Below are 16,152 nucleotides of genomic sequence, written 5' to 3'. Positions count from 1 at the left end.
AATTACTATACTAATCTAATTTTATAATGATTTTACACATACCCACAAATATAGATACCCAGTGTGGTGGACTGTGCTGTGACAATTTGGCTTAACTGGGAACTATGTGGTTCTAGTTTAGTATTTGACAAAGAGGAATTTAAGCAAATTTGGAAAGCAGAAATGAAGTAGCAGTCATTCTGCTCTGAAATTCTTTTTTGAGGTCATATGCAGTGATGGGCAGGCACAGATTGCTTGGCCATTTCCAGTTTGTCCTCATTCTCCTCTGCTTTTCTTCTGATAACAGACATTTGTTTGTGAACCTACTACAAACAGGTAATGAATTTATTACCTCCCATTATGGAACTTTAACTCCATAACGTTCTCCCTGTCTTAGTTCACTTATATTGACTATTTTCCAAAAGTGACCTTGACTAACACATACAAGAAGAGAGAGAGGGAGGAAGATGGGAAGGGGATGCGGAAGCAGCTCTGAAGAGTATATATACAAGAATACTAAATGTGTATCTCTCAAAAAAGGCAACAGACACATTAATTCAAAAGTGACTTTGTGACCCAGGTTGATCTAGTCTTATAATTCGCAAGACTTCTGTTTCCCATTAGGCAGTCTATATGTGACTCTTTGTTTTTGATTACCAAAAGGAGAGTACTTCCACCAGAGGACCACCAATGATTCCTCTTAATGGGAAGTTCAGTCTGCTTTCTGGCCAGTTTGGGATCTTCCAGAGACTGCATGAATAGTCAGAAAGGAGATCACCGCGGGTGGAGGTGATTGACTATGATCATCAAAAAAATTGTACAGTGAGACAGAGAAGAGAAATAAGATGTGTGCCAAAGTGATCTTCAGTGTACCTTATTGTGCCACACTCACCTACAGAGTCAAGACTGTTCAATGTCTGCAACCCTCATCAATTAAAGTTTGAGTCACTCACCAAGAAGAGCCCCCACCCCACTGAGATGCTAACTAAAGAGAAGGGAACAGATGCATGGAAAAGGATGTGGTGAAGTCAAGACATGGACAGACCCTCAAGATCAGTTGTGGAAATAATGACTTCAGCCACTACCCACTTTCATTTTATTTTCAATGCACTTTTCGCCTTGTTTCCCATGGTCTTATATCAGGTGTATTGATGATTATTTCTACAATGTAGCCAGAAAATAGGTTACAAAATTTGAGACAGTATCATGAAATCTAAAGAGAAATGGACATCTAGTCCAGAGCTAGTCCAGAGACAGTCCAGAGAGTCTGAGCACTGAGATATACAAATGATCTGATTAGATATTGGGTTTTGTCTCTTTGGAGATATGAAATATTAAACATTTAGAGGCTCGCATCAAAGTAAGACTGTTTCTCCAAATTAAATGTTTATAATTAGAATAGGAAAAAAGCATTTAATGGAATATAAAAGAAATGTTTCAACTTTTCTCTTTAAAAAAAATCTCGTTACAGACTTACAGTTCCATTTAGGTTTCTTTTAATGTAATCTTTAAAGAATATTTTCATAGCCTTCTAGTATTTGTGACTATTGACAATACCACCATTCTCAACTCTCTCTCAATACTTACCACATAAGCATTGTCTTGGTATTTTTAATTATTTTTCTAGTCTACTGGCAACTTAAAACCCTCTCCCCTCATTGGCAGCAGATACAGGATTAAAGTTCTTCAGGTAGAAAAACTGCTTTCATTTGTGTCACTCCCCAGTGCTGAAGACTCTAAGACGTCTCCTACTCTTGCTGCAGAGATGGTTGGAGTTGTTTTAGTGGCGTCAGTCTTAGGGTAGATGACACATCCTTCAGCAGAGAGACCAAGCCCTGGGTTCTGTGAAGGAAGGAAATAAGACATACAAACTAAGATTAAGTCTTGTGAAGACTGCTTTCCTGAACAAAGAATTATTTTATTTTTAAAGTTTATTTATTTATTTTGAGAGAAAGAGAAAGCGAGAACACACAAGCATGGGGAGGGGCAGAGAGAGAGGGAGAGAGAGAACTCCAAGCAGGCTCCGCACAATTAGCCTGCCCCAATAAGGGGCCCAAACTCATGAAACTTGAGATCATGACCTGAGCTGAAATCAAGTCAGATGCTTAACTGACTGAGCCAGTCAGGTGTCCCAAAGAATTGTTTTGAAAGAAGTAGCAGTTGAAAACCCTTTAGGGCAGTATCTTATCTGACATAAAGAGAGGGAGACAGTGTGGCCCACCCAGAAATGGAAGACCACAATCTCAAAACTAAATCTGACCATGTCTTTTATTTCTTCAAAATCAAACATTATTAATATGTACCAAACCATAAAAGTGTGTGTGCTTCAGGAAGATGAGATACTCCCTATGCTTATGTAACATCTGGACTTCACAGTCTCAGCAGCAAGCACCGCTCTGACTTTGAAGTCTGGAACTTGGAAAATGTGCAGTCATTTGATACTACCACCTTCTTTTCTGAATCTGCCAAGCAGTTTCTTCCTAAAGGTAGGTGCATCATATATACATTGAAACAGTTTTTTAAAAGTGAAGTTAGGACAAGAGTCAATTAGAGGTTTCTGCTTTTGATTTTTATTTCAAATGCTTATTCCTATTTCTGACCTTTGTTCTTTACTTTTTACTTACCTTTAGGGAAAAATGAGCGTGGGAGTTAAAATTGAAATTGCACTAGTAAAGTCACTTGGACCTTAGAGCTTGAAAGGGATATTGGCATTTAGTGACATTGACTTTGGACTTATCTGTCTCTGTTCCCTTTTATTCATTTTTGGAAGTGCTCAATCTTTTTTGAGGCTTTTCCTTGAAAAACTCTCTCCTGCTTCCCCTATTCACTTATCCCATCCCCAAGTATAAACACAAAACTCCACCATATTAGACCTATCCTTGACCATGAAAATGACTTTTGAAACATTTTCACGATTCCTGAGTATTAGCAGAGGTTTACTTGAGCCCTGAAAAGTGGCATTGGCTGTGACTGCTCTCAAGTATAGATCTGATTATTTTCAGTCATTAAAAAAAATTCTTCTAGGCAAGGGCAGATTCTCTTTCAAATCCTACCTGCTGTGCAAGCATGACAAAAGATTGAACGGATGGGAATGCACTGAAGCAGTCCAAATTCATCCTTTGACCTCTGAGCTCAACTGGCTGTCATGCACAAATTTGATTTTTGCTAGAAAGATCCATTTTTCCATCCCTCAAAGGAAAAAACTAATGAGACTGAATGAGTTGAGGAATTATTTCTTGAACGATTTTTCACAAGTGATGTATAGCAAATCTAGAAGTTTTCTTTTCAATACATATTTTTGTTGGGCAATTTGGGGACTGAGGACAAACCATAGAACTTTTCCTGCTTTAGAAAATAAAATACATGTTATAGAACCCAACCACATGGGCAGCATGGTATAGTGGAAAGTGTCTTAAACTCTTGAGTTTGAAGACATAGCCTAAAATCCTAGAATGCTGACTGTACCACTTCATAGACGTGTCATCTTTTTCTCAGCTTGTTTCCTCTTTTTACCCTAAGAAGGTATAAGCATCCATCCTGCCCAATCTCTCTCCACACAGGAATTTTCCTGAAAAGGGAAGTGATTTATTCAGCCACAAAGGGTTAAGCACAAATGAGTGAGGCTCTTACTTTATTCTAATGAATTTTAATTGAGTTAAACATTACAGCATGCACATATGGAATTTGTACAAGTTGTCATACAATATTTGCTTAAATTCCATAACGAGGAAATTTATTTGCAAGGTAAAATTGTAAAAAAGGGACAAGTCTGAGCTCAATAAATGGGGGAAGACTTCATGAAAGAACAGGACTTAGTCTGTGTTTTCAATTCTTGGTAGAATTTCCTGAGGTAAGAGTAGAGGCCATTGTGAGATGATGAAAACTATACTGACATTGAGGTAAACACTAGTTTGAAAACAACTCTTCCATTTGCTAGCTATACAGAAAAGTCATTTAAAACTATTTGATATTCAATGTTCTCATTTATCAAAAGAAGAAAAGGTAACTACCTCACAAAATAATTGAGAGTATTTAACAAGACGATGCATACAGAAGAGGCTAGTGCTGTGCCTGGCACATATCAGGTACTCAATGCTTTGTTCAATTCAGGAGGAGGCAAACATAGAAGGAAAGACATGACAGTGGTAACAAGCATATCATACTTAGAGAAGAGTACAGAAGCTAGACTGGCTCAAGAAGAAGAATCATCACTTGAGACAGTGAGCTATAGTGAGGAGAAGACATTTTCTTTTGCATCATAGAGACCCAATATGACCTGCCTAAACTGATGCTCATGTCTTTGTGGAGTTGCCAATGGAATCTAAGTTTCTCAATTTTTCTACCTAATTTTGAATCCTTAGTTTTTTATCTGTTGAATTCACTTGAGCTGTTTGTGGTGATGCCAGCATAATGCCAGACCAACAGATCAATCCAGCCAAAAAATTGATAAAGACAGAGAAGAAAAAATACAAGTGGCGATTGATTATGGGTTGTTGAATGAATAGATAGGTGAATTCAGTAAGAGTGTTTGATATATTAAAGGCATACATTGGTTCAGTATACATTTCTTTTTATTTTGAGGTCACATATTAATTAGCTTTGCTAAACTATGCTGCGGTGACAAATCTCTAGACTTACAATAGTATTTATTTCCCACTCATATCTATCCATTGCAGTTTGATTTCAGTTCACTTTATTTGTGTTCTAAATCTGGGGCCCAAGTTGTGGAAGCAGTCTGGTGGCAGAAAGGCAAAGAGTTAAGGCCATTCAATACAATTGCCCTTCATGTTCTACTAACAGGGGTGTTTTGGGCACTTCTGCCTACATTGCACAGGCCAAAGAAAGTCATGTGGAGCAGGGACATACACTCCTGCCACAAGGGGACACTTCAAGTCAATGGAGCGTGAAGTATGATCCTCCTACAAAGAAGAAAATGAACCATCAGGACCAAAAATGCAATCTAGACCGACCACAAATTTCTAAATTAAGGTTCTTTAAGAATTAACCTACAATTATTTTGCCCCCATCAGTCAGACAAGGGGGCAGGCATGTGCTCATTCCCTGAGATTGCATCTTGGATATGCATATTATTGTTCAGAAAGTTGAGTGGGCTTCACAGAATCCAGATTTATTGGTAAATTCTAAATGCTTCACTTAATATATTTTAGAATGCATTGTGGCATGCATTGTAGTGGCCATGTATTTAAAGAATTGACTCAAGTAAGATGCAAAGAGTGTAATGGGTAAATCAGTAAGTGTCCAGGGGCTTTGGAAAGTGTGACTCTCATTATTTCCTGAGCAATGAGTGAGCTAGGTTTGTTTTTATTTTCACATATCCTTTTGAGCAGTCTCCATCTGTAGCTAATGTTATAAAGCCAGTGTCTGAGACATCTTTGTTTTTATTGAGGCAATATATCTGAGTCCTCTCTTTATCTTAAGTAATCCAGTACCCCTGAAAGATGATGCTGGGACTCTGAAAGAAAAAAAAAATCTGATAAGATAACAGCTTACAATGACATTTATATAATTGCCGCAGTCAGAACTCATTTCTGGCTGCCTATGTGAAAGCTTACTTCACTGTTGTAGCTAGGAAACAGGGGAAGCAAATAGCTGCTTCTCTTTGGCTCCCACTTTCTGAACTACTTATGCATAAAGGAAAGCTTTTCATCCAGGAATCCTGTACTTAAAATCATACATAGATTTGCCTCCTAAAATCCCAATTTTCTTTGAAACATAATTAGAAGGACCTGTCATTGAGACCAAATTGTCTTTATTTATACCCAACAAGTTTCTCTATAACCAGTAAAACCCCTCATACATTTCTCCTTCCAATTTGTGTATTATAGAGGTCCTCAAACATTTTGACTGAATTTTTAATTTCAAGTCAGTTGGGTTCACACTAGAATGGTAGATGACATGTCCCTCACTAGAGCTAGCAGGAATTTTCTGCAATTTGCAGGACTTATCTAGAAGCGGTTGCCATGAATCCCCATCTGAAGATTTGAGGCAGCTTTTCCTTGTTCCATTCTCCAATCTACACTCTCTATGTTCTTATTCCAGGGACCTCAAGACTCTATAGAAATTGAGAGTCTGCCTCAATGCTCTATCTTTGAACTAGAAAGACCCATCTATACATTATGTGAGAGATGACCAGTAAGGAGGAAAAAGATCCGCCCAAAACTGTCTCTAATATTCTACCTAGTTCAGTCTGATTTTGTTCACTGTAAAGTTTAATTTTATTTCAAAGTTTTGTTTGTCTTCTTATCCCCTGAATAATGTTTGTTTCCATGACTCTTGCTGGAATTGAGGTCTATTTACCTCTGGTTTTCACTTTCTAGAAGCCTTGGGGAAGCCATATTTATTCTAGACTCTGAGAAACACACCCTAGCACCAATCCACATGGTATTTGACCAGTAGCCTAGTTAGGTCAACTGAAAGCAAGACTAGACAATATCATTCCTTAAAAAGTTGAGGTCTTGAAGAAAAAAAACCTCACTTGCTTTCATTCATTTGGTCTTCATTGTGTCACATTAAGGTCAGCCAAGCAGTGAATTACTCAGGATAATCTTGCAACCTCTGTGTGACTTGGACAAAGTTAGCTTTAAGGAGTTTTCACTGTACTTTGGAAAAATATAATATTTGGGGGAGGGTCATCTAACATGATCAGACAAAGGACACATACTGGTAACTTAGTTCCCCCATGAAATATTTTTCACTGTGATGAATGAGATCCCAGAGAACAAAGACTGTCTTACGCATTTATAGTCACAAACTATAAAACACTTTCTGGACTACAGTGAGTACTTAATAAATGCCTGTGATATGAATAATGGATAAATGAATAAATTCAAAAAGAATACATTATTATACATTACTATAATACCATCAATATTTATCATTCATTATTATTATTTTTTTAAACTGAGTTGAATCCTCAGCAGCTTTTTTATTTTTAAGTTTATTTTTGAGAGAGAGAGAGAGAGAGACAGAGCATGAATGGGGGAGGGGCAGAGAGAGAGGGAGACACAGAATTGGAAGCAGGCTTCAGGCTCTGAGCCATCAGCTCAGAGCCCGATGCGGGGCTCGAACTCACGGACCGCGAGATCGTGACGTGAGCTGAAGTCGGACGCTTAACCGACTGAGCCACCAAGGCGCCCCTATCATTTATTATTTACTAAGCTAACAAACTGTGAAAATGGGGCAAGAAGCCTGAAATCCATTATTCTTCATGGAATTGAATATTTTCAACCACCTTACAAGATGAGAACTATTTTATCTTCATTGTGTCACCAGTAAAAATAGAGATTTTTTATTTGCTTGTGTGAATCTTATTACAGGGCCTCACATACTGTTATTATTCTGTGAAGTAAATATTTCTGAATGGAAAACAAAGGGAAGCAAGGAAGCATGGGAAAAAGGAAGGAAGGATGACAGAAGTAGAAGGTAGCAGAGCCAGTGTACCAACCAGATCTGTTTTCAAAGCTTTTTCTCTTGTTTTTTTTTTTTTTCAAAGATGTACATTGACTCAATATATAATTTTAGGTATATATTATTTTCAAAGATTCTGGAAACTGGGATTGTAATGGTATAGAAAATGGAACCTCTACCCTGAAGGAATTTCCAACCTACTAGGAAAAACGATCAATCAACAAGAGGAATAGAATAAATTCAAAATATATTCTTGTATTTTGGAATAAAAGGAAAAGCAGACATGAGATCAAAAATCAAGGCCTTTTGCATGTCTAAGTGTATGTATGTCAACCCTCAGGAAAGCTGTAAATTCAGAAATCAGCGATAGGGGTCTTAGTGTCCAGCAACTTCTCTTCCTGCTTTTTCTCCCCTTAGAGGCAGGTTCATCATCCACTTCTCTCTGCCTTTTTCCAAATTCCCCTCTTAAAAAGGGATATATTATTAGTATTGACACACAATGTGAATTTAAGTCATTATGCTCCTTCTTCATAGTGTGTAAATATTTAAACCCCATCCCCATCTGTGGACTTTAAGTCATCTGCAAGAAGGTGGATGGGATTTCTATGCGGTGAGCACCTTTCTACTCCACTGAAGATATCATAGTGCCCAAAGAGTCATAGTCTCTGCCAATATGTAAACCTAAAATTAGTTGAGACAATACTATTAAAAAACAGAGGATCATGGCCCTACAGTTCTGATTTGTTGTTTAGCTGATATTTATTCCTCAAATCCTGATTTTAGTGTGGCAAAACTCAATTACTTTGGAAAATACCACATAGGAAACACCCATAGGCATCCCCTGAAAGTAACTACTATTTAGGTATGCACTTCCTTCAAATTTTATAGGTGTCTATAAGAGGATATGATAAAATTGAGGTTATGATATAGACATGAATATTTTTACCATTTTATGGCTATCAATATTTGATAACATGAGTATATATTAATTTATTTAACTGTTCTTCAACTGATGTTCTCTTAAATCATTTTCATAATTATTCTCATAAATAGCACTGAAATGAACATCCTTATTTATGAAACTGTGTACATGTGCCTGATTATTTCTTTGCCATACATACCTAGAAGCAATTCTCTCTATACGTTATGCAACACTTTGGATAAACCTAAAATTATTTCAAAATAAAAAGTTAAAGTTATGTCAAATTACATGTATGTATATATATATACACACACACATAATTACTTGGGTGTTTTCTTACACTTTTCTGATTATTTCTTTCAATAAATGTAGTTAGTGTCCTACAAGAACACTCCTAAAATAAGTAAATGAGTATAATGTTGCATTTGGCTCATAGGAAATATTCAGAAATATTTCAGGAATAATTAATGAATGGATATAGAAAGAAAAGATTTTGTTCACAATGACTGGTCAGAAATTCATACCATCTTATATTTTTTTTTCCTCTGTCACCTTCCACATCTACCTGTATTGATGCATGACTCTTTTTTTTTTCACATAATTTACAGATAAAGTCAATAATCTGAGAAGTGTGTTCTTTCTGCTTGTAACCACAGATCTCTGAATAGTTCCACTAATGGAAAATTAGTGACAAAAAATTACTGCTTTGGAAATAATAATACATCAAAGCTATATGACTCCTCTGTTGGGACAAAATCCTATGTCATACGTTGGATTTTCTCAGTTCTGCCTAGAGTTCCTATCTGAGAATTTCTTATGTTCATTTCATATTAAAGAATATTTAAAATAGAACCTCTGGCCTATTCTATAATAAAAAAGTGTGCATTATCACCATTTTTATGATACTTCCCAAACTTCTGTGGGACTCCAACGTGTGAGTAGCTTGCAAAACACTTAGAATGCTTTCTGACAGTGTCAGATGAAGAAAAGAAACACTAAGCAGTGTCTCTGTAAGCCAAAGGCCAAGCCCCATGGTTTCAAAATCTGTCTCTCTGGCTCTTGAAGCCTTTGAACTCTGAGAAATATTTCATTTTTGCTCCTTGTTCCTCTCTGAATCTAAGCTATTGAACCCGCAGTCATTGTACAACTACTTTCCTTCTTTCCTTTGCCTGTTGTTATTAAAAGACCAGTTACTTTTCATTGGAAGGAGTTTCAATGAAATGTGACTGTTTACCATGGAAAAGAATAAGCCATATACACATTCCTCTTCCTCTTTGTGCCTTTTTAATAAAGATGAGAGTCAGAATTTCAGATGCTCTACAAGCCAGGTGTAAGTCGTTGACTTATTTAACTCTTCCTGTGAAGAAAATGTTCTTGTAGGATCAAGGCAACTTCCTTCATTTCTGATGACTATCAGGCAGCAGCAGAAATCCAAATAATAATCTAACAATTAAATGAATTATGGGGAGCCTGGGTGGCTCAGTTGGTTAAGTGTACGACTTCAGCTCAGGTCATGATCTCATAGTTTGTGGGTTTGAGCCCCGCATCGGGCTCTGTGGGGACAGCTCGGAGACTGGAGACTGCTTTGGATTCTGTGTCTCCCTCTCTCTCTGCCCCTCCCCTACTCGTACTCTATCTCTCTCTCAAAACTGAATAAATATAAAAAAAAATGTTAACAGTTAAATTAATTAGAATGTAGATATGCCCAGAAACAGAGAAAGGGCCTTCACAGAGATACACGAGATGCATTTGAATAGACTTTCTCCCTAGATTATTATGTTGTGTGTGTGTGTTTTTTTATTGTTTGTTAAACATAAACATGTTTTTCTTTTCTCCTTCAAGAATCCAAGGAGCAAAATGTTACCCTCCTTTCAGTGAGGTAATAGTCCCAGGGTGACTCTGTATAAGAAACCTGACTGAAATACTTAAACTACTTTTTTTCCTGACATATCACCTCTTTCTTACATTTAAGGGCCTGAGTTCTAGTACAAGTTGAGCTGTAATTCACTAATATGAATATGAACCTTGATTTTCAATGTTGAAGCTACCATTATCAAACTTCAAGGTTTATTTATATTTTAATGTAGCTTAATTCGACGTGATAATACCTTTAGTAGATTATTTTTTCCTTTCCAGAGTTCATCCACTCTTCTTCTGATCACCATATCCAGTTTTCCTCTGGAGAACTTCTCCTTCCCCTTACTTTACACTTACCATGTTCGGTTGAGGAAGTTCACTCTACACTTTGCTTCAGAGGCAGCCATTTGACTGAGCAGCATATCTTCCTATTTGCTCTGATTGTACAGTGAGAGGTACAAGATGCAATCAGAGTAAACAGGAAATAATGAGGCATTGCCTAGGAATTCTGGGCAATGTCCCATGACATTGTCTTTTCCATGGGACTTGAGACTAAGAACTTATAAAATCAATAGCAATCTACAGAGTTTCCAGGGTCTATTCATGAAACCAGAAAATGAACCCAGCTAAGCAAAAGAGAGACTCAACGGAGACAAAATAAATCCTGATGTAATCATTTGAGTTCCTATATCCCGTCATGCTTGAAGATAGAATACTTTGGAAAATCTCAGTTGTGTAAGCCAACAACTGTTTTTTATGCTGAAGCCAGGGTATCAGTTTGGATGTTTTTCAATGGGAGTAAAAAAACTATTCTGCAAATAATTTAAATAATAGATACAACCTATTGACTCATTTACTTTAAAAGTATAAAGGTAGGAAGAGTTTTAGGTTTGTTTCATTTTGGTGGTCAGTGGTGTCAAAACCCACTTTCTGTTGATGTATCTTACCTCTTTTCCATAATAACAGATTCATACAAACACTCTCTTCCTTAAAATAATAAGATGGACAGTGAAATTTGATGTATATGTTTTCTTGTCCAAGGCAAAAGTGATCTATATTTCTAGTAAATCTGTCAGAAAAGCATTTTTTATTTTTTTTAAAAAAAAATTTTCAACGTTTATTTATTTTTGGGACAGAGAGAGAGCATGAACGGGGGAGGGGCAGAGAGAGAGGGAGACACAGAATCCGAAACAGGCTCCAGGCTCTGAGCCATCAGCCCAGAGCCTGACGCGGGGCTCGAACTCACGGACCGCGAGATCGTGACCTGGCTGAAGTCGGACGCTCAACCGACTGTGCCACCCAGGCACCCCAGAAAAGCATTTTTTAAAAATAAAATTCCACAGTTTAGTCCCATTGACCAAGTTTTGTGCAATACTTATTCTCAGACAACCCCTGTATCTAAAGGAATACCAGTGCTGGTAGGCTTAGAAATAGATTCCTAAAGCACTAACTGTGGTTTTGTGGTTTTAAAAACAATCTGATCTCATCCACCCAGTTGCTGGAGTGGATCAGTGTACCTTCCTTGCATGGGTATACATAATGAGGTGGGAGGGAGGTGAAAGAAGTGTTGGAAAGACAACCACAGTGCTCCTCACAACCAGGTGAATATGTCACTTACAGTTTCACTTACCTCATTGAGAGCTGTAGATAAAATCTGGGGGGCAAACTGGACACCCACACTTGCTCTATATCCTTATTCTCCTTGCTCTGACCAAAAGCTTCAGGCAACTCAGATAAACTTAAATGGGATAAAGGGGGATGATTGTATATAGAAAGAAGCTTTCTGGATAGTGGACTGGAAGCCAAATAGGATAGGAAAAGTTTTTGGAATCTGAAAGCTGAGGTCAATCCTGGGATCTATTCTCTACCCTGTCCCTTGGCCAGCCAGAGTCCGATAGATCTTGAAGCTTCATTAGGGTTTCAGGCAGTCTCGATCTTAGTAAGGTTTGAACATCCCTCTTTAGTAGGGAGGGATATTAGCTTCACCCTTAGTCATCATCTACAATCCTGCTTCTGTGATGTGCAGTGTTCATCGGAGACCATATCGTACCAGTTAACCTTAATCCCTGAACAGAATAGGCTGGAACAAGAATACTTTATCCAGCTAATAAGTATTGGAAGTAAGGGACCACATTCTATGTCTTTAGAAACCAGATTTGTAAGTTACACCAAGTAGAGATGCTGAGGAGCTAAAGTCATGGTACAGCAGAAATTACAAACTTGGTGGAAGAAATTTATCTATCAAGAAAACAATAAAGAAGAGACCATAGAAAAGTAAGGAGAAGGGATCTTCTTATCTTGGAAGAAAAGGTGGAGAAAGGGGCTGTCCAATGATTTTCTCCTTCCTACAAAATAGAATTGTACTGAGGTCTCTAAATTCTTAAAATACCTCTACCCTTACTCTTTACATGTTTGCTAAAGCTCTTCAGCTAAACTGGATGACATTTTCTTTTAATGATGAATAATCTTAATTTAGACAAACCTCCTCATGAAAAATTCCAAAAGTAAATATATAGAAGATTGATGCCTCCTGGGGACAGCTCTCTGATAATCTTAAAGAAAAAAATAACACTGACAGAATTATAAAAGCCTTAGCTGGGAAGAAAGTTGGAAAGCCATATAATTGATGGTCTGAAATGAAAACAAAAACTAGTAGTTACTTTGCTTATAACATTTCATATGACCTTATCTTACCCTTGTAACAACCATATGACATATATATTATTATCTGTTTTTTTACAGATGAAAAACTAGATTCAAGAAGCTTAAGAACTTGCACGGAGGAAAGTAGTGAAGTAAAAGTTTCCTCCATAACGTAGGGGGAGCCCAAGTCTGTACCTTTTCTCTTTCTCTTTCTGCCTTTCAGAATAAAGACCAGGAATCTTCCTAAGTATCTTTGATTTTGCCATTTTATTATTCACACAAAAAGTATGAAGCATTCCAGACAGAGGCAAAAGTAAGTGCAAAGGCATGTCTGTGTGTGATGGCCGAGCATTTGAGAAAACTATAAAATTCGATTTCTAGAATAAATGGTACCAAAAAAGTGTAGTTGCCGATGAAGCCAGAGAGGTGGGGAGGAGGTTTAGTTCATGGGTTCCTTTTATGGGGTTCTAATCTTCTTAGATTTGTCTGTAGATGATATAAATCCACTCAAAGGTTTTAGAAAGGAGAGTTCTGGAAATCACCATTAAAAGCATGTGTGTGTGTGTGTGTGTGAGCTATAAACTCACATTAAACAACCATACATACATCTGGAGAGACAAACAAAACAGCGCCTTGGAATTTTGAGGTAAGACAAAAGAAGCTAAAATGATGCAATGCTATTTCTATGTACTGAACTTTATTTCCATACATACAGATTTGGGAGCAGAGGCTCATACACATGTGATAACACTGCAATCTTCACAAGTGACTCCAGGCCTTTTTTGGATAATTTTTTTGTATAATTCCAATAAGTTTCCCAGCAAGTTTACAAACCAAAATTGCTTAGAGAACAAGCGTCCACTTGATGAATACATGTGAAAATATCTTGCTCCCAAGACCCAGGCAACTTGGGTATTCAATTCCCATTTAACCTGCAAGCTGACTCCTTGGGCTCTGCCTCTCTAGACACTTGCCAGTATGTAGATGGATGGCATTGGTTTCAGATGGGGAAATCCAGTAATGCTGTCCTGAACTCTGCAAACAAGGGCAGACATTTGTAAGAGGTGTAGCCCTCCAGGAAAACATGCACCTCTTTATCCTGTCTGGGGTGCTCTCCTTTTTTATTCTGTCCAGAGAGTTCTTTAAAGCAATTTTATATGTATCAGGGAATGTGGTAAATATACCCATGTCTAAATCTTCTGTGACTCTCTGCAACTGAAAAAGCAGAACGTTTCCTAGGTTTGGTTAGAGAGCAGATTGTCATTTGGCTAGAAGGTGTCAGCTGTCTGCGGGAGAGCTATTGATATGCTTTCAGGACAATTGGTCAGAGCGGTATGTAGGCTCTTTAAGAAGATCTCATTCCAATAAAAAACTGCGAAATAGATGACACATCTTTGAACACCTCCTGATTTCTTTTCACTCCTCCATACCCTTCCCTCCCCCTCGTGTTTTTATTCTCTTACATAACTGAAGGGTGCTTGCCCTCGTGCTATCATCTAATCAAAATCAACCAGTATTTCTTAAGCAGCAGTTATGCACAAAACTGCTCTAGTTCCTGTGGTAAAATAAGGTCATTTCCCTTAAAGAGCTGTTAGTTTAGATGAGGAGACAAGACATATAGGAAAGCAAAGTATAATAACAACAGGAGGTTTAATAATACTGTCAGGTAGCTGTGTGGCAGCTGGGCTCTTGCCCAAAGTCTGGATGATGTCCAGTGAGAAAGGACAATGTAAAACAATCAAAATTTATAGTTAGCATTATATAGCCTAATCCCTCTGTTGCCAACATGGAAACAGAAGATTCAGAAATGACCCCAAGGTATTGGGTTTGGATGAGAGACAATTATTGCATTCTTTACAAAGAGGAAGTAAACAAAGGAGGTATTTTTGACGGGAAAATGAATTTCTAATAAAACTCTTCAAACAGTGTTTCTCACTCATCTACTCAAAAAATTCCCATGACTTCTGCTGCCTGCTTATTGCATTTAGGGATAAACTGTTACTTGTATCACCTGTCATGCTAAAGAGTGGAGACACAAGATTTCATAAATCATTTTCTGCCCTTGAAGTCAGTGTAAGTAGAGGAAGTCCATGAGAGTGGATGAGTTCCTTGAGGAAAAAACACTACGGATCAAGCAAATGTGAATTATCAGGAAGCAAACACAGCAGCCTTCTGGAACAGCATCAGAGGAGAAAATTCACTGAAATGAGAGTAAAAACAGGTGTGCAGGGCTCTGGGGCTTCTTGCATTCTGTGGCAGCACACAGAAGTCTGAACAGGCTGGGCAGTAGACTCCTGGAGAGGGACCCTGGCTGTTGGTTGTGGGTGCTTCTAAGCTCCTTGACTGGGGAGATGCCAGCATTTCTGTGGCATGATCAGGGACTGAGGTCCAAACACAGTGTGATATGGTGGAACCTTGGCTCCAAGACTAATCTAGCATCTGAGCACTCATTGGCTGAGGAAATACCTGGGCTCCCTCCCTCTGGGGTGATCACAAAACAGAGGTCTGAGTCTTGAGGATACAGTTGTAACTCTAGTAGAATTCTGTTCCATCACTCCAATATTTGTGTTTGTGGGGATTTTAACCGCTCCACTGGTATTACTAGGGACAGAAGTTCAAGCCAGTGAGCATGTATATGGTTCTAACTATGCATCTTGGCGGAGTCGTTGCCCTGAACTTACCTTGCAGCCCTCTTCCAGGATTGATTGCCCTTAAGTATTCAGTGTCTCCAGTTTCTATGAAACTTGCAGCCGCCAGTGTAGAGAGAATCTATCTTGTAAAAGTTAACCCTAATCTTCAAATGTCAAACGGACAGATATCTGATTCGGGAAATGCTTAGTTTAGGGGTCAGGAGAAGGCAAAACTACTCAAAGAGACAGAAATGATCCAGAGAAGTAGAAGGAGAATGGCCATGTTGAGAGCCATAGAGGCAAAAAGAGATTAATTTCAAGTAAAGAGGAATATTTAAAATGCTAAGTGCTACCAAGCTGGTAGAGAAAATGAAACATAAATAAAAGATGTAAGACTTAGAAAGGAGGATATTAGTGGCTATATTTCAGTAGACTTGTACAATCAGAAACCAGATTAAAAGTTGTTAAGGGGTACCTGGGTGGCTCAGTTGGTTTAATCGAACTCTTGATTTTGATTTTGGCTCAGGGCATGATCTCATGGTTTGTGAGATCAAGCCCTGGGTCAGGCTCTGCACTGACAGTGTGGAGCTTGCTTGGGATTCTCTCTCTCTCACTCTCTGTCTCTCTCTCTCTCTCTCTCTCTCTCAAAATAAATAAACAAACAAAAGTTATAAAGGGGCACCTGGGTGATTC

At 38.0% G+C, this 16,152-nt stretch overlaps 1 long non-coding RNA gene across 1 annotated transcript; it reads left to right on the top strand.

The window, feature by feature from the left end:
* The first annotated feature begins 268 nt into the window (after window positions 1-268).
* On the top strand, window positions 269-13,066 carry LOC113595369 (uncharacterized). Its single transcript, XR_003415873.2, has 3 exons — window positions 269-315; window positions 2,356-2,465; window positions 12,929-13,066. It is a non-coding gene; the product is annotated as an uncharacterized LOC113595369 (long non-coding RNA).
* The last annotated feature ends 3,086 nt before the right edge of the window (window positions 13,067-16,152 follow it).

The sequence above is a fragment of the Acinonyx jubatus genome, chromosome C1 (genome assembly GCF_027475565.1).
Source record: "Acinonyx jubatus isolate Ajub_Pintada_27869175 chromosome C1, VMU_Ajub_asm_v1.0, whole genome shotgun sequence".
Lineage (NCBI taxonomy): Eukaryota > Metazoa > Chordata > Mammalia > Carnivora > Felidae > Acinonyx > Acinonyx jubatus.
The sequence above is the reverse complement of the archived record's forward strand: the minus strand, read 5'-3'. Positions and strand labels throughout refer to the sequence as shown.